We start from the raw sequence: 22,194 nt of genomic DNA, 5'->3' as shown, positions 1-22,194 counted from the left end.
TGAAATTTATTCTTCCTTTAATATCAGTTCTATATTAGGAGTGCAATCTGAGAAGCTATTTTATGGCCTCCACTACATGGTTAGGAAAAGCTTGACTCCTGATAGATAAAGATAATTTTTCTAGTCCTGAATTCTCACCCTAGGAAGGGGCAGTATTGACCTCATTACCTTGTTTCAGGCACAATTCCCATTTTTCTACACTACCCTGGGAGTGATTTATGTTCTTCAGAATATCTCCATAGGATACAGACCTTGAATTTTTTCAGTTATTTTTTGATTTGTGGAGGTCATAGAAATAATTGCCTGATATCTTTGACTATATAAATACCTCTCCTTCCTACCTTCAATTTTATTTTCCTTCTCCCATTATATTCCTCATTTTCAAGATCTGAAAACAACTGTAGGACAGAGGAAAATGGGAAAAAAATCTGGAAGTTGGAAGCTCAGAAAAGAGTTAAGTGGGCCTTTTCCTTGCTATAAAATTATTGGGCAGCAGCCAGGTGCATGAGAGCTAGAGAAGAGGAATTGCAGAAGTTGTTTCTCTGTGTGTTGTAGTCTGGAGGAGGGAAAATGAGTGGAGCTAAAACAGGGCACGACTCCAGGGAGGGAGCCTTTTATGACAGCTTTCTGGGAGAGTGGAAACTAGGAGAAAAGATGGCCAGAAGAATGTCCATGAAACATGTTTGTTTTACTTAGCTCAGACTGCTTCTTAAAAAATTTAAGCTAAGTTAATTAGCACTTGCAAAGTGCTGCTTAGTTGCTGAATTGCTTCCTGTCTTTGGGCTAGTTCATTTAGAATTAGCCAGTTCTAGGCTGAGATTGCCAAGTTTCTAACCCTGACTGAAAAAACCTCAAAACCTGAGTTGATGGGCTCATACCCATCTAAACACCTTTGTGCCTCCCCTTTGAAACTCAGAGCACTTCTGATATTCCTTTCCTTATTTCCCACTGCAGCAGGCACAGGGATACTCAGAGATGGGGAATGGCTCCCACTACCTCCCAGGTAGGTGCTCTACCTGGCTTCCTTAGGGCTGAGGAAAAGCAGGCTGTGAAGAGGACAGCACAGAAGACTGTAAAATCCTGGGTGGCATGGGAAAGGTGACTCAGGAGCAAATAAACACGTTTGCTCATAGCCCAAGACTTAAAGAAACCTCAAGTGATATTGAGGTATTGCATTTGCAGGGATGAATGATGAACCTGTCTCCATGTTCTCAGAAGGCTAATTTCTTACTTTATAATACTGTATTCTATTAAAGAATACTATACTAAACTATACTAAAGAATACAGAAAAGATACTTATAGAATGCTAAAAAGATAATAATGAAAACTCAACTCTCTCCAGAGTCCTGACACATCTGGGCACTGATTGGCCAAAGAGTGAAAACAACTCACACCAGAATTAAATGAAACAATCTCCAAACACATTCCACATGTGAGGAAAACACAGGAGAAGCAAATGAGATGAGAATTGTTTTCCTTTTCTCTGAGCATTCTCAGCTTCCCAGGAGAAAAGTCCTGGCTGAAGGGATTTTTTTCAGAGAATGTAAATGCTGTACTGAGGCAGTGGCAGGCTGGCAAAGTTCCAGGATGGTGATTCTGGGGCACTTGTTGCCATGTGGTTGTAGAAATGCTTTTGGGTAGGCTTGGGCTCAGAATGATAAGGCAAATGAAATCTCATGAGGGTGTTTTGAAGGCAAAAATGTCCTCTCTGGTGCAGAAGGTACCTGAAGATCTGAGGGATGTGTTGGTGCAGTATCTCTCCTCTTGTGCTCTTTATCCAGATATTTGCTGCTGGTTGCTGCCACCACGGAGTCTGGCTCAGGGTGGCCATTCACAGGGAACAGCAGGTCATGGGTGGGAAATATAATATGAAATAATCACTTTGGGACAGTACAGATTTGCTTTTGGATTCTCTTAACAGGGTGTAAATGCTTTGGATGCTATTTGAATACAGTTGAATAGCAAAGTGGTTTAGCCTTTTAGAGCTTTCCTTTTAAGCTGAAAGAGAGTAATTTCTAAAATCTAAGGCTATTCAGGCAACATTTCATCATTGAAAAGAAGGTTATGCATGCAAATCTGCATGGTACACATGTTTGATTTGATGTCTAAGTAAGTTTCAAATATGTATCCAAATGTTAAGATGCTGGCAGAGATTCAACCAGGCTAATATCAAGCTTCAGCTGTTGCTTCAACACACTGGATATGTATTTTGCCTAATTTATGTTTAGTTCTAACAGTGGCAAGCTGTGTTGCCCTATCTGTAGTTTCAGAGAAAGCTGAAGTGGTTTTTTTCTCCTTCTGTTGTTTTGTTGTTCCAGAAAACAGTGAAATTACTGTGAAGGTTCTGGTTTCCTTAGAAAGTTAAATTTATTTTAAAAAATCTTTTCCTTTGGCATTAGATTTAAAAGCTTTTGAGCATAAAATAGGCCCATTAAGTATGTTCACCTCTGGATCTGATTTTTTGTTGACATAGCCAGTTTACTATACACTGAAGTACTTGACTGTTTCCATGTTGACATTTTAAGATAGGGCTCAGACAAACATGACTTCTGCAAACGTAAATCATGATGGTCACACCACATCACTTTAATCTCTTCATTTCAGGGGTTCCCTTCTGCTTTAGGCTAGTGGAGAGAAAGGGTCCTGTAGGAATGTTGTGAACCATCTCTGAGAGGAGATGGAAATGGGACTACCCTCTCACAAGTGTCTTCCCTTACTGTGTGTATATAAGCACTTCTGCAGGAGTATCACAAAATCCTTCTTTCCTTTTAAAAATACAATTCAAAATCCCATTGAGTTGGAAACTAGGCAGTAATTGGAGGCTTTTAGTGAAAATCTAAGTACTGTATAACTAAATTGTGCACCATTGTAGCAGACTGCAGTTTTGCACCATAGTTCAGCTAACATTTGCGTGAAGTGCACAAACTGGAAATGTGTGTCAGGTAAGAGTTTCTTCCTTAATGGGAAGAGAGGAGGCAAACATCCTAAAATATTTCTTATCAAATGCAGTGATCTTAAATAATCTGAATCTAAAATTAAAACCTGTCCTGGTTCTGTCCAGGGAGTACTGAATTGGAGAATATCATTCCTAAAGCATGACAAAATCCCAAAAGCCAATGGGAAGGAAGAGAGATTATGAAATACACAGAACAAAATCTGAAGCACTAGGAAAGCAGAATAGTGAAAATTGGATGTCTCTGTGGTGTATAAATCTTTGCAGATTTGTTTCCATTCCTGGGACTGCAGAGAATACCTTGACTGAAGACAACAATTAAGAGAAATGTAGCTTCAGAAAGATTGTGGTTCACCACTTCCCTCAGGAAAGTTTGGTATCAGTAGAGAAAAAAAGATATTTCAATTGTATTTTGGAATAGGACATTCTGTTCTGTGATACAGTGCTGTGAAATCATGGTATCATGATAATCTGGGTAGGTGTTTAGTCTGCACTCTGCTGAAAACTCCTTTCTGTGTGAGAGAGAATTCAAAACAAGTGGCTCCTATAAGTTTGTGTGTTTAAACAAAGCAAGCAACACTTGCTTGGTGGTTCATTGCTGTAAAGTAAGGAAAAAGATAAAGAATGAAACCCTAGAAACCCAAGGTTATCAAGACATCTGCTGTGTTAAATATTCACATTTGTGATCTTAATGCCCAAGCCATTTGCAGCAGTGGGAATTTCAGGTAGACACTCCAGAGTAACAAATGTTGTTTAGTTGTTTGTCTGCCTTTAAATGGCAAAACTGAAGAGCATGGAGGATGCCAAAATCAGGAATACATCAATCTGTTACAGAGGACAAGTCATGGGTCAGATCCATGTGTGTTCTGAGGGTGACAACCTGTGATCTGAGGAGTGGAGTGTAAAATCCAGTGCATCTGTGAGTGCTGGGTTTTTGGGGGGGCAGGAGAGTGGGAAAGAGCGAAGAAGCAATGAGAGAGAACGTCTGTGAAATGTGTGTCATTATATACACATATCACAGTATCGAAGTGATGTGGGCACAGCTTCATTTGAATAGGATTTGATACAGGAATGGCATCAGAATTGTGGCAGATACATTTAGGCTTCTTCCTTCCAGATGTTTTCCAGATGCTTTATAGAGTCAGTAGAGATTGTAGGTGTCTCCTGCAATTCAATTCAATTTTTTTACATTTTCTTCCTTATTGCATATAGTCAGGGTAATGCTGAGGTGCCTTCTACCTGCAATTTCTTAGCTTGGCACAAAAGAAATGCAATAGTAGGATGCAGAAAGAGAAGAAAAGATTTAATCAACTTACTGGGTAAATGCTGTCTTCCATTAGTTGAAGCAATTACCAGAGCAATTAAATGCCCACATGTCCATGACCAGTGTAGAGTCTTGTCTGTCTTTCCAGTTCTTCCGTTTGGGATTCCAAAATTTATGCTGGGCTTTGTCAATTAATATCTTTCTAGTGAGCATGACAATTACAATTGTTATTTCAAGAGAGAATGTCTCATAGCTATACACTGTTAATTCTCTTGTCCCAAATGATCTCCCAAAGGGAACATGAAGTTACAGGTGCACATCCATGACTGGAGAACAAACACTTTAGTATGTTAATATTAATAAAGTGAAAGAAAGGCATGAGAAATCCAAATGATGTGGCATTCACGTGGCTTATTGAGGTAACTTTTTTTCCTCAAAGTCTTCACAAAACATTTGATATTATTCAATGTGTCTGCAAGCACAGAAAGTCTTGCAAAATTTACTGCTTGAAAGTTAAAAAGTGACCAGATGACCTTAACCTGTCATCAGCATTTGTGTTCTTCTCACAGATTTTGATAAATTGTGCTTCTGAATTTGCCTACAAGTGTTGTGTGCTTTAGGTTTAGTATAGAGGAATGCTTCCTCCTTGTCAAATCTGCTAGGGTGGCTTTCATCCATGGCCTATTTCTAGGATAAACCTTCTCAAAAACCCACAGAAATAAATATAAGGAAAAACCAGAAAGAGTAGGCTTCTTCTACAGCTGTAATTAAGTAGTAAATCACAGGGAAGTCTTTCTGGTGTTTGATGAAAGTTATGTTTAACAGACTGATTTCTACTGCTGTTTGCTAATAATACTATGTTCAATTTTTAGTTCAACCAAGCTGAATAAGAGACTGTGGTGCTAATTTGAGTTGAGTATTACTTGAATCATCAAAGCTGTTCTAAAACCAAATGAAGCTCAACAAATGGCTTAGTCTTGCTTGTATGTGGAGCAGGGAGGAGTGAGAGAAAACCTATCCACCTAATTATGAATTCATTGTTGTTCTCTTGCACAAGTGCACACCAGGATAGAAAGCTTTAATTCATTTGTTAAACTGTCCTCTCAGTTGTGGGGGAAAACAAACTGCCTGCAGTTCCCTGAAGCAGTAGGTACCATGAATTATTTACCCAAAGAATAAGTCTGGTTCTGCATTCTGCCCACTGACAAAACCAGTGCTTGTGGAATCACACTGCCTTTCGTGGTATTTTTCTCCAGCTCTGCTATTAAACTTAGTAATCAAAAAAACAATTCCACAGCCACATGAACAGACCAAGCAACTCTGTGACCAGTAGGTCCATAGCTAATACAACAAATATTTAGACCAAATTTGTTTCTAACCTGTTCTGGTTAGACCTGTTGCTATCTCAGCCCTTTGAGGCCTGCATTGGGCACCACATGAGGCTGTTGTTGTAGTTTAGGAATGGTATTCTCCAGTTTAGTGCTCCCACTGAAACACTCCTAACCATTGTGCCCCTCACTCACTCCGTTTTTCTCCCTCTGAGGTGGAATGGTCTTATATTTACAGAGACCCCTGACAAGGGAGGAATGATGAATCTGACTCCATGTTCTCAGAAGGCTAATTTATTATTTTATGATACTATATTATATTAAAGAATACTGTACTAAACTATACTAAAGAATAGAGAAAGCTAAAAAGACAATAATGAAAACTCGTGACTCTTTCCAGAGCCTTGACACAGCTTGGCACTGACTGGCCAATGAGTGAAAACAACTCACACCAGAAACCAATGAAACAATCACCTGTGGGTAAACAATCTCCAAACACATTCCACATGAGCACAACACAGGAGAAACAAATGAGATAATATTGTCTTCCTTTTTCTCTGAGGCTTCTTAGTTTCCCAGGAGAAAAATCCTGGGCAAAGGGATTTTTCCAGAAAATATCATGGTGACAGGATGGAGAGGAGAATTGGAGGCAGGAAAAGCAAAGATCACTGGTTGAGATAAGAACAATGCACTGAAAACAGCAGTGAAATAAGAAACAAACAGTAACAGCAGAATTTTAATAACAAAGTGTACAATGGGTGAACAATTCACATGTGAGTGCTCACTAGAGCTTCTCTGGTTGCCAAAACTAAAACACTTTGGTTGGCAAGAAGATACTTTGGCTATTGTAGATTTTTATTTCCATTTTTTAAATATTTCCCATTAGTTTAGTTTTACCAACAATAGTATTGCAATGACAAACCAAGGGAGTAATGACTGTGATGTAATTGTAAGGATTTTGCATGCATTTTCCCGCTCAGATCTCCTTAGATCTGAGATATCTGACTGAAGATAACCTGAAAGGGACATCTCTGTCACCTTATGCACTCTATCATAATTGTCATGTGCTTAAATTACATGGCTTTTTTTTTCATAAACTTTTATGTTGTGATTCGTGGATGGTTTTGAGAATGTTTTCCACAGGAGGAGTTTGTTTATCTCAAGTTGTCTTGCAGATGTGATGAACGCTGCCTGTGCCTTCAAAGAGGAATAAAAAGAAGTTAGATTAACTAAATCAGATGATTGGATGAACTACTCAGCTAAGGCAGTTAATTGAACTGCCTTTACAAAAACTGTGAAAGCAGCTCTCAGTCAAATCACTCCACCAGCAGCAGGACAAACAGACCCTGGTTTCTTACAGATATGTCTGAGTAGCTGGAGTTTTTGGTGTCTGGGAAGCTGTGAGATCCAGCTGATGCCTTTTTGCAGACAGGATGATTTCAACCCTGCTGCTGTGTGGGCATTTTAGCCTGTCTGATAAGGCTGGAAGAAAAGTTACAGCCTTTCTCTCTGTTCAAGTGTTGAGACTCTCCCTTCTCAACTTAACTACCTGATATCATAATGCTTGATGAAAATTACTGTCTTTGAGGAAATTAGTTTATTGATTCAGAAATTACTGGTCAGAGAGAGAGGGATAAGGATCATTTATTTGGGAAGCCTTGGTATAAAAAGTTATAAGGTAATGGAGATCAGAGATAGCTATTTTTAGTGCAGTCTTCAAAAAGAATTCTATTTGTCTTCATTCCTTTATAAGGAAGTTCAAAATGTTTTGGGCTTGTTTTTTGCTTGTTGTTTTTTTTGTTTTTTTTTTTTTTTTCCCCCTAGGTTTTGGTGTCTTTTTAAGTGTAGATCACCTTTAAAATACATTGCTTCACATGCACTGGAAGATATAACATCCATCAGGATATGCTTGTGATGTGAAAATTGTGTGCTTTCATTCTCTTCATAAGGTGAAGGAAAATGGCTTTTCTTTTCCTGAGTATGACACAGGCATTTCTCCTTGCCTGTTGCTTTGGAATGCTTCTTCCTTACTTGTCTTGAGCATTTTCCACTTTTTTTAGTAAATACTCAAAGAATTTTAATTGAACTGTGCTACTGAGTCAGTCCCAAATCACAAAAAAACCCCCTCTAACTCTAAGCCCTTCTACATGTTTCCCAAAGCATGTAGCTCTGAATTAAAATCAGTGCAAGGAAATGTACAATAGGGAGAGGGAGAGCCAGGGAAATAGCACCTCTCAATTTGTGTAAAGTAAATTAATTAGTGTAATATGTAAGATAAGAGGGAAAGGCAAGTTCTTCCCTTTGACACTGGAACCTCAGGATAGAAACATCCTGAGGAGGAACTTTGTCTCAATTCATGCTAATAATTAATGCTCACATTTTGCTTTTTCTTAGAAACTTCTCTCCCCCTGTCTTGCATTGATCTTTCACTGAAATTTTCCTTCAATATGATTTTTAAGAATAAAGAGGGAATAGAAAACATTTCCTTTTTTTTTTTAGTTATAGTGTATCTGAAATAGCAACAATTAAGCTACAGAAAACCCAATCTCAGTAATATGAATAACTGAATTGAAGGCATTCTTAACACTGCTGAACTTAATTGTCATGTAAGAGCCTAATGTTAGCCAGTTCCAATTTCTTCACCCAGCAAAAAGGATATATGCAACTTTGTGTGGGAAGAGAATATAGAAACAGCCTAATTTATCTTGCAGTAGGAAAACCTGACTAGAAGTTGGTTATGTCAGTCAATGCTAATGTTTCTCTTTCTGAAGACTAAATATGAGAAAAAAATGATAGTGCAGAACCTTATTTTAAATCCAGTTCCCCCTTCTTTTGTAGAAAGGGATGCTGTGCTGTGGACCTGTACTGAGTTTACTTCAACAGCTGGATGCAGTGAGTCATTAGATGGAGAGGTAACAGGCTCTTATCTCCAGGATATTTCATCCATTCATAGGATTTTATCTATTCTGGCTTCTTGGTAGCATGTGACTTATAGGGAGCACTCCTGTGAAATGCTCTTTACAATTGCTGGAGAGTAGCATGAGCTGCTGCTTCCAGCCAATCCCATCTCCTGGCTGTCAGCTCTCCATTCCTTTCATCTCTAAACCCAAAAGTTCCCAGCTTCTCTTAGGTGCTGCGTGCCTCCAAGAAACACATATTCTCAGTAAGAATTCCAGTGATAATTTGTAGTGACTTGTCTTGGCTGAAAGGAGTTGAGGGAAATAACAGTAGTAGCATTTTCTTCACTATTTCAAATATTAGCAGGGGAATTTTAAGGATGGTGTGCACTGGATTAGTACTTTATGCAGACCTAAGCCATGTGCTGTTGGGTGCACATGAATATCATCACAAAAGGTGTAACATGTTTCCATCACATAGATAACAGGCCTATAAAGGTGTAGGAGAACCAAGAATCCATAAATATGTAGGAAAATCACAATTATAATTATATACATCAGGGTTTTCTTGAGACCCAGTCAAAAACATCAGAGGCTGTGCTGATTCAGTTCCTGCTGTGTGTCTGTTCTGTGTCTATGTGCTCTCCATTCCTTGGCCTCCAGATCTATCAGTTTGATTCGTTTCATAAAATTGACTCTGAATTTTTTGATAGACAGTTAGCAAATATGCAAGTCTGTGAAATTACACATTACAGATGAATGCAGATGGCTTTTTAGGTTCCTTTTTATCCAAGATTCATATATTGAAACAAAGTTGATGTCCCTGCCATTGCTTATCATCATGAATAGTTTGCAAATGACATTGTAAAATACTTTTTACATCACAAAACCTTATGTGGCAGCTTTCATATTTTGTTCTTGGTATCAGAAAGTATTTCTTCTGTTGCCATATTTTCTACATATTTTCCACATTGGCATATTCCACTAATCCCATGATACAGATATGAGCATCTTGGATCAATATAAACTGTATTTTTTTCCTTTTTTTTCATATCAAGCTATGCAAAATGAAAGTCACAAGACTGAAAATAAAAGCAGCGGGGAGCTGCTGACAGACAAATAAAAGAAAGCATTTTTAGGTGATCCAGGTTATACCAATACCAAAAGAGGCCAAATCTTGGTGTGCATTTACACACAATTATCTGAAATTTTTGCCCACTAAAGAAAGAGCTTGCTCTAAAAGATTACAGACTCATACCTCACAATTAAAAGAAAATAATTTACTTTCATGCTGAGATAATTTTGTCTTGGTTGCTAGTCATGTTTCTAATGTAATTGGTAGATCCTTCAGTCTTGTCAACTTTCAAAACCTTTTAATACAGTAGAAAAGCAGCTGACTGTTTCTGAAAGCAGGTAACTGTCTATTTCACCTATATTATCTTTACTGTACTCTTTGCATTAAAAAAGCTGATTCTCATTTAGTTGCTGGGAATTCCAGATGCAGAGCTTTGACATGGTGAATGTCTTTAAAGAAAGTATGTCTCTCAGTTCAGGGTTTGGTTCTTTACTTCTACCTACCAAAACAGACAAGTCTTTCTTGCAGATCCTCATATAATTGTTTTTCAGGCATGCATTGACTACTTCCCACAAGTAAGGAGTGCTTAGTAAATTCTTCATTGAAACTATTTTTTTAAAGGAATGAAAAATGGAGAATTTCTCCACAGGGAATTCAAAATAGAGGTTTTCATTTTAAGCAAAACCCATAGTTTTGTGTATAATCATGGGAGGAGGCAAGAAAATGTGTCAAAGTCATTTACCTGCCCGTTGTGACAACTGTTTTTCCTCAGTCTTGGAAAGCAAACAAATGACATGGAATGTTGTTCAGCTTGTAGTTTGAAGCTGTCAGAGGAGTGAGACCTTAAGAACACAAAGAACAGCAGGGGATTTCCTCTGAGGCTTTTTATTTCTCCCACACCACCTGCTGCTAATGCCATCAAGTTCATTCCAGAGTAAATTGTTGTGGAAGAGGCACTCTTTTGCCTGTTTTTAGCAGGATCCAGGAGTTCAGGCTGTCTTGGCAACAAAAATAATCTGGACATAGGTGAGATGCCTCAAGAATAAGGTGGTTGGATGTCTAGGAGCTATGCTGTGAGTTTAGAGGAGCTTGCAATACCAAATAGGAAGAAAATGTGAGTTGAAATCCTTGTTTAAAAATGATGTGTGATTTTTAAACTTTCTTTCAAATATGTTTGAGTCTCATATTTCCCAACAGATATGGGGATCTTATGGCATATTTATATATAGACTTGCAGTTCTGGTTTTGTGTTACCACCAGAGACGAGGTTGCTGCAAACAGTGTTGGCAGAGAAGTGGGATGTTAAAAGGAGAAAGCTCCTTTTCAGAAATTTAACCAAACTGAAGTAAAGCTGAGCAATTCTAATGAAGAGAACTTGTAGAAATTTTATATTTCTTGGAATGGTGCTAACACGAAGGCTCTTAGATCAGTCTAGAGCTTTCTCTGCCTTCCTCTGTCTTCTGTGCAACTCATCGCTACTAAAGCTTTATCAAAGGAGTTATTTGAAATTAGTTCTGATTTAAGGAACAGACAAAGCTCAGACCTTTTAAAAATGTTTAATATTTGACAAGCCATGTTGAGTGTATGACTTATTTGTGGGTTATGATTTGTAGTTTATTTTTGTACATGGCATACAAAGTTTCTGTGAATTCATCACAGTGAAGATGTACATCATGGTACATTTAAGTCCAGTGGCTGGTGGTGCTGCTTTGTTTTAGAGATCCTTTTTTTTACTCCACAGTAAAAAAAAAATCTCTGTTTGGTCAGCACTGGATATGTAAAGGTATCTTTGGACTGTGGAAACTCAACTTTTATATGGCTTAGTTTATGTCTGTCTTTGGTTTGTGATGCTATGAAAGCCAGCATGCCCTAGTGGGGGGCACACATACATTTGTTTTTATCTATTCTTTTTTCAGGGGTTTATATTCAGGTGCACAGTGCTGTTGTTTCAGTCACACCTTTGCTCCTTTTGGGCTTGCTGTGCAAATCATTGTAAGAATGGGGCTTACAGTTGATGTGAAGTGTGTTTTTCCAGGTTAATTGTTAAAAAGAATTCACGATGAGCAACACAAAATCCAGCATAATTCTGAATGAGAGTACCTACACGAGGATTTAGTGGTTTAAGTATTTTATTAGATTAATTTGGATTTCTGAGTGTACTTAGGTAATTGAGCTTTCTGACATATGCTATGAAATAATTTCCTGCCAATTTCAGTTCTGTGGAGATTTGTAACTTGAAGATGCTTATACTTTTTATTTCTTCTTAACAACATTACCAAGTAAGTTTTGATACTTGTTACTTCTCAACTCACTCCCATGTGATACCTCTTAGCCACTGCATTTTAGGTGGCCAGAGATAATAATAAACTCCAACAATTTTAGTCACCTCAAAACTTGTCTTGATGCTACAAGTTTCTCTGAAGTAGTGTTACCTTATCAGAATGCCCTATGTTTGCCACTAGAACTCAGCTGGGGTGTAAATGCTTTGACTGCACCAAAAAGTCGTTTTTATAAAGTTTCTCTCTCTTCAGATGCTGTTAGCTAATGGGTAGCACCTAGGACTGTGGTTGAACAGATATGTTCCCTGATCTGTGGTGGTTGTTCTCAGTTGGTGTTGACACAGCATAAAGACTGATCAGACATTAAAAATTCGGCCTTTTTTTGTGCTTTTGGATGCCAGTGCCCAAGGCAATGATTGGTAGGTTTCTAGAGGTTCAGCCAATTGTTTGGCTGTGATTCAAGGACTTCAGTGATGTGTTTTGGAAACACATTTCTATAGCAGGCATGTGCTAAAAACATTCTCTTTCCCAGTGCTGGTGCAGGGAAAGGAAACAAACCACAGTGATTCTGCAATATCTATTTACATGTAAGTTTTTCTGTGCTGCTTCATATACAGGACTGTTCACAGAGGCAGCTTTTGGTTTCTTTTTCTAAAAATCCCAAAGTTTTTGCTTTCCCAAAGAATAGGACTGTTTTGTTTATTTGTTACTTGTGAGGGAACCAATGTACACACTCTATTTCCTGACAGCCAGGGCAACCTGTCCCCAAAGAGGCAAACAGCTGAGCTAAAGGCTGTAGGTGACATGGGGGAGTCTCTGATGTGACAGCACCGTGGCTGTTCATGACAGGTTTGCTGCTATTCCTGCTGCCCTGAAGGATTTTTTTTGCTGAAGGTAGGAATACAGTGCAGGCAGTGAGAATTCAGATTGCTGGCTCTGCTTGTAATACTGCTTGGCATAGCTTGTAAGGAGAGCTTTTGTACAACCTCAAGTTTGTCTCTGTCAGCTCAGCTGCAACTCCCTTGTTTCTGGCTGCAGTTCTTTATTTGGTACATGAAGAGCAGAGATTTCAATTATTGGGGGGGAGGGAGGGAAGGATTAGGGGTCTGGGGCAGGTGGAGAGAACTTCACTGGCCTGGCAACAAGGAATTATTATCCAGGTTTAATAATCTGAAACATTAGAGAAATGGTCACTGCATCAGGTTCCAGAGAAAGGAAAATGGGTTGGCTTGAGACATTTTTGAGCCACCAGACACATATATTCAAAGTGCCTTTAAAACATTGACTCCAATGCTCATTTTCTCCAGACTTTAAAATGTGGCTGTGGATGGGGGCACTGGTTTGACTCACAGAAGCAAAGGTTTATCTGTAAGCAGTGGTGTTTTTTTTCTTTTTTTTTTTTTTTTTTTTTTTTTTTTTTGTGAGCTATAATATTCAAAAACTAATCCTTAAGGGACTGCCAGTGGAGAATTTGTTCAAAAGCCTTGGAGCAAAAGCTTTACATGAATTGCAAAAAGAGGGAAGCCTTTTGATGTTGAAAGGAGTTTGTCAACATGCTCTCAATGTGTCAGGATGTGTGTCTCTTCCCCTCACCCTGCCTCTTGTTGAATGTCCTGTTGCTTGATTTTGTGAAATAAAGCTGGGCTGTGCCTAGGACTGGGAATAAAGTTGGTTCTTCTGGGATAAAAGGCATTTGTTTTTGTAAAAAGGTATATTCACAAAGAACAAAGAAGAAAACCTAAAAAAAATTCAAAAGTCCCATGATAGCAGCTTTTGTGAATGAAAAGTGGTTAAAGGACTAACTAAGAACAAACTCTTTTTGTTGAGCCTGGTGAGAGGTGCTGAGATGAAGGGAGGAATATGAATAAAACTTTTTAATGTTACACTTCTGTCAAGTTGAACCACCTATGACACTGAATTCACCTTGTCATTTTGAACGTTGTAACAGACCAAACAGCAAAGCTACACTTGGGAGAGGCAGTGTTCTACATGGCATATGCAAGGACAGTCCCTTAAGCTCACAAGTTTTCCACACATGCACACAGCCAGCCAAGCATGTCATTGTGGGCTGCTTGTTCATGAGCAACCAGAAAGTTGCTTTTTATGTTCTTTTATTCCCTGTTCTGCTGCTGGTGGCACCTGAGAAGTCCTCTAGTCCTGCAGTGTCTTCTCTGGACAGCCTTTGGCCATGGCATGGTGCAAGGGCTTCCATTAAACTCAGCCAGACCCTCTGATCTCACACAGAGCACCCAGGTCCTGCTTTTGGTGGGGGCAGTCCCTGCTCATATTGGGCTCCTCTCAGCTGTGCCATCCAGGTTTGCCATACACTGGGGTTTATCCCCTAGTTCTCCTCCTTTTTCCTCTATAAAACTGCAGGTTATTCCATAGCACTCACCTACATGGTCTGCTTTGCACACAAATCCTGTTTTGTTGGTGCAAACCACTCTCTTAGCCCTCTTTCTCATCACCTGCAGCTTCTCAAAATGGCCATGAGCCACATGTTCTTCAGGGGTGTTATGGACTGAAAAACTACTGTTACCAGAAGATGAATATCTATTTATAAAAGAATTAAAGGCAGTTGGATGCCCAAAACATTTGAATTTCAATTGGAAATATTCAGACTTGTTAACTGAATGTAATATTTTTGCCAGATTTAAGTGACATAATGATAAAAGAACTCAACCTGTTTTCAAATGGCTGCATATTAATAGCTTTGAGCAGGTGCTCTGGAAATCAAGGGAATCTGTGAAATTTCAGAATGCCCCCTCCTCCCATTGAAAGCTTATTTCTAAAAAGTGCACATGTCTTTAGTCTGGTGCAGCAAATGTGTGAGACTATGATCTGTTTGTACTTCTGCTGTATTTGAGATTGGTATTTTTGTAAGGATTCATCTTGCATTTGTCTCAAGTGGAAATTGCACAAAAGCTTAGTCAAAGGACCTCTAAAACATATCATTTTAGGGTCTCCAAAGTGCAAAAACAGTTAGCATAAAGCTTCCAGGAAGAAAAACACCAAACAACAAGAAAAAGCCCAAAACTCTCTGAAATGTCTTTGTCACCCGACCTGCAATTGCTTCAAAAAGCTGGCACAGAAAACTACAAAACTGTATTTCATCTGCAGTTACAGACTGATAGATATTCTTTGTGGCTGACAGTAGGCAGTGAGGCATAATTTTTTTTTTTCCCTATGGCTGTTTAGCACAGTAAGTAAATTTAGGTCAGACTCTCAGTCATTTGATCATATGCCTGGAGATGTAACATATTTTGTCCAATAGCCAGGGGAAACAGTCATTTAACCAAGTAACTGTTTCATTTCTTTAAGTGACTAATTTGAGAAACAATAGATCCTACAATGGGATGTTCTTAGGCTGACCTTCCTGCCCAGCTGGGTAGCAGTGGGGTCTGTCAGCATGGAGGTGTTTGCCAGCTTGAGGGAAGGGTTTGAGCATCATATCTGAGATAGTTACATCGTGCAGTGCATTGCACCATGTGTCCACTACAAATAATTTACCTCTCTCTTTTTCTGCCACAAGGTATCTGTAGTGGAGTACAAAGGAAGAACATTTAGTTAAAAGAAAAGCAAAGTTTGCTCTCTATTTTAGTTTCAGAAGAGCAGGGGCTTGTGTATTTTTCACCCTTTTTGATGCTGAAGACTGAATTTTGTGATAGTTACATCGTGCAGTGCATTGCATCATGTGTCCACTACAAATAATTTTCTTCTCTCTTTTTCTGCCACAAGGTATCTGAAGTGAGGTAGAAAGGAAGGACATTTAGTTAAAAGAAAAGCAAAATTTGCTTTACCTTTAGTTTCTGAACAGCATGGGCTTGTGTATTTTTCACCCTTTTTGGTGGTGAAGACTGAATTCTGTGATAGTTAAATCATGTAGTGCATTGCACCATGTGTCCACTACAAATAATTTTCCTCTCTCTTTTTCTGCCACAAGGTATCTGAAGTGGGATACAAAGAAAGAACATTTAGTTAAAAGAAAAGCAAACTTTAATTTCAGAAGAGCAGGGGCTTGTGTATTTTTCACCCTTCTGGATGCTGAAGATGGAATTCAGCACTTTATTGCACAGCTAAAACAGCAGGTGGATTTAAAATGAAGGGACAGCTGTAGGGATGAGCTGCTGTATAAGCAGATTATAAAATATTCAGTTTGTAGAGGTGGAACTTATCTACCCTCAGTAAGGAACTCTCTGCTGGTTGTTATTTGACAAGTTCAGCCATCATCTCTTGAAGATAAATGTTGGTATTGCCATTGTAGCTCTGATTAATTCCACATTGGCCTCTTTATCATCATGGTTTTGTCTCTTTGGAAAGGTTCAGTTTATAATGGAAATATATTTTGCTGGTCTACTTTAATCATTATAAAGCTCCTATACTTGTAGTTTAGTGCTGTCAACTGAGCATTTCTAATTATTCAGTACATCATTGTGGATTCATCGTAGTCTCCTCCAGTGACACAATTCCTTTCCATTTGGTGATGACCCAGGAGAGAGAATCTGCATTTATATGTGAAGCAAAAAGCATCACAATTATTGCTAAATTGGATACTTTTATATTCAGATTTAACTGAAAGAAGACTTTCCACTGCAATTTTTAATTTAAATAAGGCTGCACAGCTAGCTTTGTAAACTGTGGTAGACATTTGTTCAGGCAGAATGAGTGTTCTTGTTGTAGTACCACGCCTTTTATAGCAGGCTCTCATTGATGTGCCGCCTTGAGGGAAGGTCTTTATTGTTCCTTGATCTGGGATGAAAGTTTGTGGCAATTATCTTTTATTCTCTTCTTTCTTTAGAGCATAGTATGTGCAGGGTTTTGTCAAGTACATACCAGCAAATAAGCATAGTTAAAATGATTAGTCCCGAGGACTGGAAAAAAATTTAATGTATGCAATTCAGCTTCCAAAAATCTTTGTTTTCAAACTTAAAATTTATTTCATTGTTAATTGTATTCCTTTCTTCCACTGCACTTTCACTTCACACAGGTTCCTAATGCTGTTGCTCAAAAAAAATAATTTATGCTTCTTTTTTTTTTTGGAATTCATGAAGGTATCATGATCCTATGTGTTAATTTGTCCACAGTTCCAAGTTGTGTGCTAGACTGCCTGTTTTATCTTCCTGTCTTTTTGGTCAAATCCAAAAAGTTGAGCAAATGGGATGTTCTATACAAGTGACTGCTGGGTGAGTGTGATATGTATGTGCTATGCACCTCTGAAAACAAGGGACCTTTTTATTTTTAGGCACCAGAATGGATTTCTTTCTTTCTAAATAAATGTTTAGAAATTAAGTGTCCAGCTCTGTTTCTGATACACTTTGGGAATAGTTTTACACACAGGCTTCTCTGGAGAGTCTTCTCCCTCAGTTTTCCTATTAACATCCAAATCACTGCTCTTGGAAGTGAGAATGGAGCCAATTTTTTGATCTCTCATCAGGGTCCTCTTAGTTTTCTCCCAGCTAGGGAGAGCAAATGGGCCTTTTAGTGTGCCCCAAAAAAGTAAAAAAACTAGATCTAGTTTGTAGGGGGTGAGGGGGCAAGTCCCCAAACTGAGGTGGGGAGGGGGTGACAGCACAGAGGGCACATCTGTCTCTTAGTGGCATTCCTGCCCTAGTGCTCAGCTGCCCATAGTTTGGTACAAAGAAGTTGTTGTTTGGTTTGGTTTTTGTAGATGCATGCTTTTCTCAAATATTTTTAAGGCAAATTTCTGAAATACTTTACTAACTTAATAGGCAAAAATAAGTATCTTAAATGCCATAGCCAGAAGAGGTTGAAAAAAGGATCAAAAAATGTATTTGAGAAGAAATGGGATGCTGATGCTACCTCACTTTGAAGGTGGTTTTTCAATTGGGCATATAGTTCGCCTGCAAAGGAGAAATTGTAGCTGGGAGCTTCAGGATGTAACCTCTGCCAGTCCAATGGCAGAGCAAAACACTGATTAGCTTGTAGCTTTTAATATATTCCTGCTTTGGGCCAGAAATCCATTGGCTCCTCCTTCTTTTCTATCTTGTAGATGCAAGTTTAAAATTCAATACAATATCCCAGTTTTTTCCCATTTTGTAATTTGTTAGGTTTCTGTGTACAAAGTTGTGAGGGTTAAAGAGAAAAGGAAATAAATGTGCAAAAAATTATTGCATGGATGCTACTGGAAGAAAAAAGAAAGGGGAATTGTTCTGATTTTTGAGTGTGTAAGTAAAACAATATTCCTGTATCCTTAAAGGAGGTGAAAGAGAGAGAAAAGCAGTAAAGTAGCTGAACAATAAAGAGCATGTCTAAAGCAAATGTGTTTACTCTGAACAGCTGAGATTGATTAGGCAAGAGTAAATGACTTTGTTGCTTTACAAGCAAACAATGATAAGAACACACATCTGGTTGAGAATGGCATGGTTACAGCTGTGGTGTGAGACAGATTTCCTCTGAGCTCCAGAGTTATTGGATCAGGCCTCAGGAGGCTGCTGAGAGCACCAGGACAGGGCAGGACAGGCTTGTCTTAGGCAAACAGATGGCAACTGGATTTGTTAAACAAGGCTGCTCCATTTTGTGTATGGCCAATTGTACCACAAGGGTTTTGCCAAACTTTTGGGGCTAACAGTTTTGAGGTGAGGTGTGATTTTGTTTTTGTTTTGCTTTTGAAAGAATTTTTCTTCTATGCTTCCTTTCTAATAATGTCAGAAGTGGTAAGTTTACAAGTTTTGGAGTTTAAGAACTCTTTAATTTCCTTTAAGTGTGAGAAACAGAGACGTTACACCCATTCCACATACACAAAAGGTATTTGCATCATATTATGTTAACATAAAGTTTTAGATATCTCTTGAGAGCAAAGACAAAAAGTTGCATGACCCATTTTTATATTGAAGTGCATCTACACTGAGATATCCTTTTCCTTCTACATAGGCTCTGTATTTTCTCCAGAAAATTCTTTAGAAATTACAAGTTCTCAAGTACTGGGGTTTGTAAAACAAGGCTGCTCCATTTTGTGTATGGCCAATGGTACCTCTAGGGTTCTGCCAAACTTTTGGGGCTGAACAGTTTTGAGGTGTGATTTTGTTTTTGTTTTCCTTTTGAAAGAATTTTCCTTCTATGCTTGCTTCCTAATAATGTCAGAAGTGGTAAGTTTACAAGTTCTGGGGTTTAAGAACTCTTTCATTTCCTGTGAGTGTGAGTAACAGGGATGTTACACCCATTCCACATACACAACAGGTATTTGCAACATATTATATTAACACAAAGTTTTAGATGTCTCTTGAGAGCAAAGGCAAAAGGTTGCATGACTCATTTTTATATTGAAGCACATCTACACTGAGATATCCTTTTCCTTCTACATAGGCTCTGTATTTTCTCCAGAAAATTCTTTAGAAATTACAAGTTCTCAAGTACTGGGGTTTATAAAACAAGGCTGCTCCATTTGTGTCTGGCCAACCCCTCAAGGGTTCTGCCAAATTTTTGGGGCCGAACAGTTTTGAGGTGTGATTTGTTTTTTGTTTTCCTTTTGAAAGAATTTTCCTTCTATGCTTGCTTCCTAATAATGTCGGAAGTGGTAAGTTTACAAGTTCTGGGGTTTAAGAACTCTTTCATTTCCTGTGAGTGTGAGTAACAGGGATGTTACACCCATTCCACATACACAAAATGTATTTACATCATATATTAACATAAAGTCTCTTGAGAGCAAAGACAAAAGGCCTTGGTTGATTGACCCATTTTTATATTGAAGTGCATCTACACTGAGCTATCCTTTTCCTTCTACTAGGCTCAGTATTTTCTCCAGAAAATTCTTTAGAAATTACAAGTTGTGAAGCACTGAGGTTTGCATTTGCAGAAAGAAGGGATTTCCATCGACGAAAACCCATTTTTACCAGCAGCCATCATGTGTTTTCAGGCACTGCCTACCTGAGATAGATGAAGCACCTCCTGTGAGATCCCAAGGGAGGCAGGCAGCCTGTTGCTGTGGGGCATTTAAGGACAGGGTTCACTGTACTCATTTGTTCATGGCTGACTATCTGGTTTGTTTAGTGATAAGACTAAGACTCTCTGTAGACTAGAAGCTGTCTCTACTAGTGAATAAACAAAAGAAAGCCATTTCTGGCAGTCAAGACAGAGCCATAATGTTCCAGATGGCTCACAGGATTTGAAATAACTCTAATATTAAATAGATATAGTGTTTCAAAAACTACAAATGCCCTGTTGGGCTTTTTAGTCCCTTATCTTGTCTTTTTTTTTTTTTTAATTTAATTTCAGGATTATTTGACAGAGACCATTGCTAGGGAGAAAATGGTAAAAAATAGGTGGCATTTGACACCCAAAGTTTAGGAGGTTGCAGAATAAACCAGAATTTGTGGTAGTTTTATCACTGGAAGAAAAGACACAACTGTGATGTTTTTAAATGATACAGGCTTGTCTTTTTGTGTGTGAGTGCTTCTCTTACAGTCCCATACCTTTTCCTGGGTGGTGTTCTAATTTTTTTTTTCAGAAAGAGCTTAGTAGAAATGCAGCATCTTAAGACAAAAAACTGCATTTTGCCAGATAGAATCTTCCTAAGTATGAACTGCAAATCTGAATTTTGCCTTTAACAGTTATTCAGCAAGAAAGACAAACAATTAGGAACATGATGCAGATGACTGGGCAAGCTACCATAATAGTAGTAAAGTCCCAAGCATTGCTAGAAGCAAAGTATTTGCAAAGAAATGTATAGATCCCAAATTAAGAGTGGGTAAGCAAATGGGAGAGTGCACGAGGGCCAAAAGGTTAATTTGATTGATTCTTTAATTTTCCTTCAGATTCCTGGGACTGGCTTAGGTCAATGGAGAAGGTGGATTATCACAAGGGAGCTGTTGGGAAAACGTGTTAGAACCATGGTCAATCTCTCCTGGCCTTGCAACAGAGCTTGGAAAATACTGGTTTGAATCTAGAAGTGGATTCTATCAAAAATTAACTTACTGAATTTGAGTAAACACGAGTCTAAATTCTGGACAAAATAATTAGGCAAGACTCCCTGAGCTTATATTTTGGCCTGTACTGTGCTGGTTATGTAAATTAAATTAGACTCCCCATATGATGATGAGATGGGGATCCCAGGCCACAGTGAGTTCTAGCTGATTGCATGAATCCCATGATTTATTGACATGAAAAGCAGGAATAACTCCAGCTTAGTGAACAGCAGTTAAAAAAACTCCCTGTGGGACCAACATCAGCTGGAGCTGACCTCAGGTGCAGTTACAGTATCTCAAGGACACTGAAATTTTTGTGAGCCTTTCAGCTTTATTAAGAGAATGATTTCTGTGTGTGTGTTCTTATTAGCTGCTGGATTGTAACTTGCTGTTTTCATTTTCCAGAGGCTCCTAAATCCACAAAAAGATCAGTAGTGCTTTGCAATTAAAGGTTTTCTCAGGTGTGCTGTGCACAAGAGTTATAGTCAATGATGTATTTTTGGGAAGATTTATACTTGGCAGGTAAATTCTATGGGGATGGTCCTTCTTTGCTCTTTTTCCAGAACCCTGTGCCCTTGAAAAGCTTTGGAGCATTTCTGTATGCATATGTGGTGTCACTATGTAGGTCAAATATTGCACGTGACCCTTTCTAGTTTGACCCCACAAAACTGAGAATGTACCTTAGACTTCACAGTCCTTAGGATTTACAGGGGTTGATTTAAATTTTTTTTATAATGAAACTTCAAGATTTTTCATTTCCCCACAGAAGGTGAAATAATCTTAATTTTTCTCTAAAATAGCACAGGCAACAATTTTACAGGTTTACTTACACTGCCCAATACATTCTCTTCAACCCTGACTCCAAGAACAAAGTGAAAAACAATCTTGTTCCACTCCACTCTCCCAAACAATTGCAGGGTTTTTTTTTTAATTCTGAAAGCCTGGGAACTCCAAGAAATGGATACCCTATTTATCCAATGACTGGTTCAAAGGGAGTGTAATCCTTAGTTTTAGGCTTTAGCTGTTCTCAATAGAAACCATGATTTTTACATCAGATTCTGTGTCTATTTAATCCTTAGGCTATGAGGTTAAACAAGCATTTGGACACCTGTGGTGATGGGCAGGAGGGAAGTTTTCTGGCTAGGCAATGAGTGTAGTTCATTTAGTGGTGGATAAAAACATTTGTAAATGTCAAATACTGGGTTCTCCAGATCTAAGTACAAGACAATAATTGCCTGTTTGTGAGTGAAAACAGAAGTGAGAAAATCCCTGGCCAAGGTTTAGAACAATAATGGGAAGACTACAACTGTCTACATTTAGGAGCTGGATTTTAAATGAATGGTTTTAAAGTGAAGCCCTTGATTGTTCCAATTTATTGCATATGTATTCAGTGATGAAAGGGATCTAGAAACAACTAGATTTCTCTAGGGGGGATCTGACCTGGAAGTTCAGGTCCAAATATGTTCCAGTGTTGGA

General features: G+C 38.4%; 1 protein-coding gene across 1 annotated transcript in view; it reads left to right on the top strand.

Moving 5' to 3' along the window:
• The first annotated feature begins 8,394 nt into the window (after positions 1-8,394).
• The window catches only part of JADE1 (jade family PHD finger 1), a 79,801-nt gene continuing 66,001 nt past the window's right edge, over positions 8,395-22,194 (top strand). The window contains exon 1 of the mRNA XM_059470626.1: positions 8,395-8,458. The gene's annotated coding sequence lies outside the window, so the exon portion shown is untranslated. The remainder of the gene's footprint in view (positions 8,459-22,194) is intronic.

Source organism: Ammospiza nelsoni, chromosome 4, assembly GCF_027579445.1.
Source record: "Ammospiza nelsoni isolate bAmmNel1 chromosome 4, bAmmNel1.pri, whole genome shotgun sequence".
Classification (NCBI taxonomy): Eukaryota; Metazoa; Chordata; class Aves; order Passeriformes; family Passerellidae; genus Ammospiza; species Ammospiza nelsoni.
Note: the sequence above shows the minus strand (reverse complement) of the source record. Positions and strands in the feature narration are given on the sequence as shown.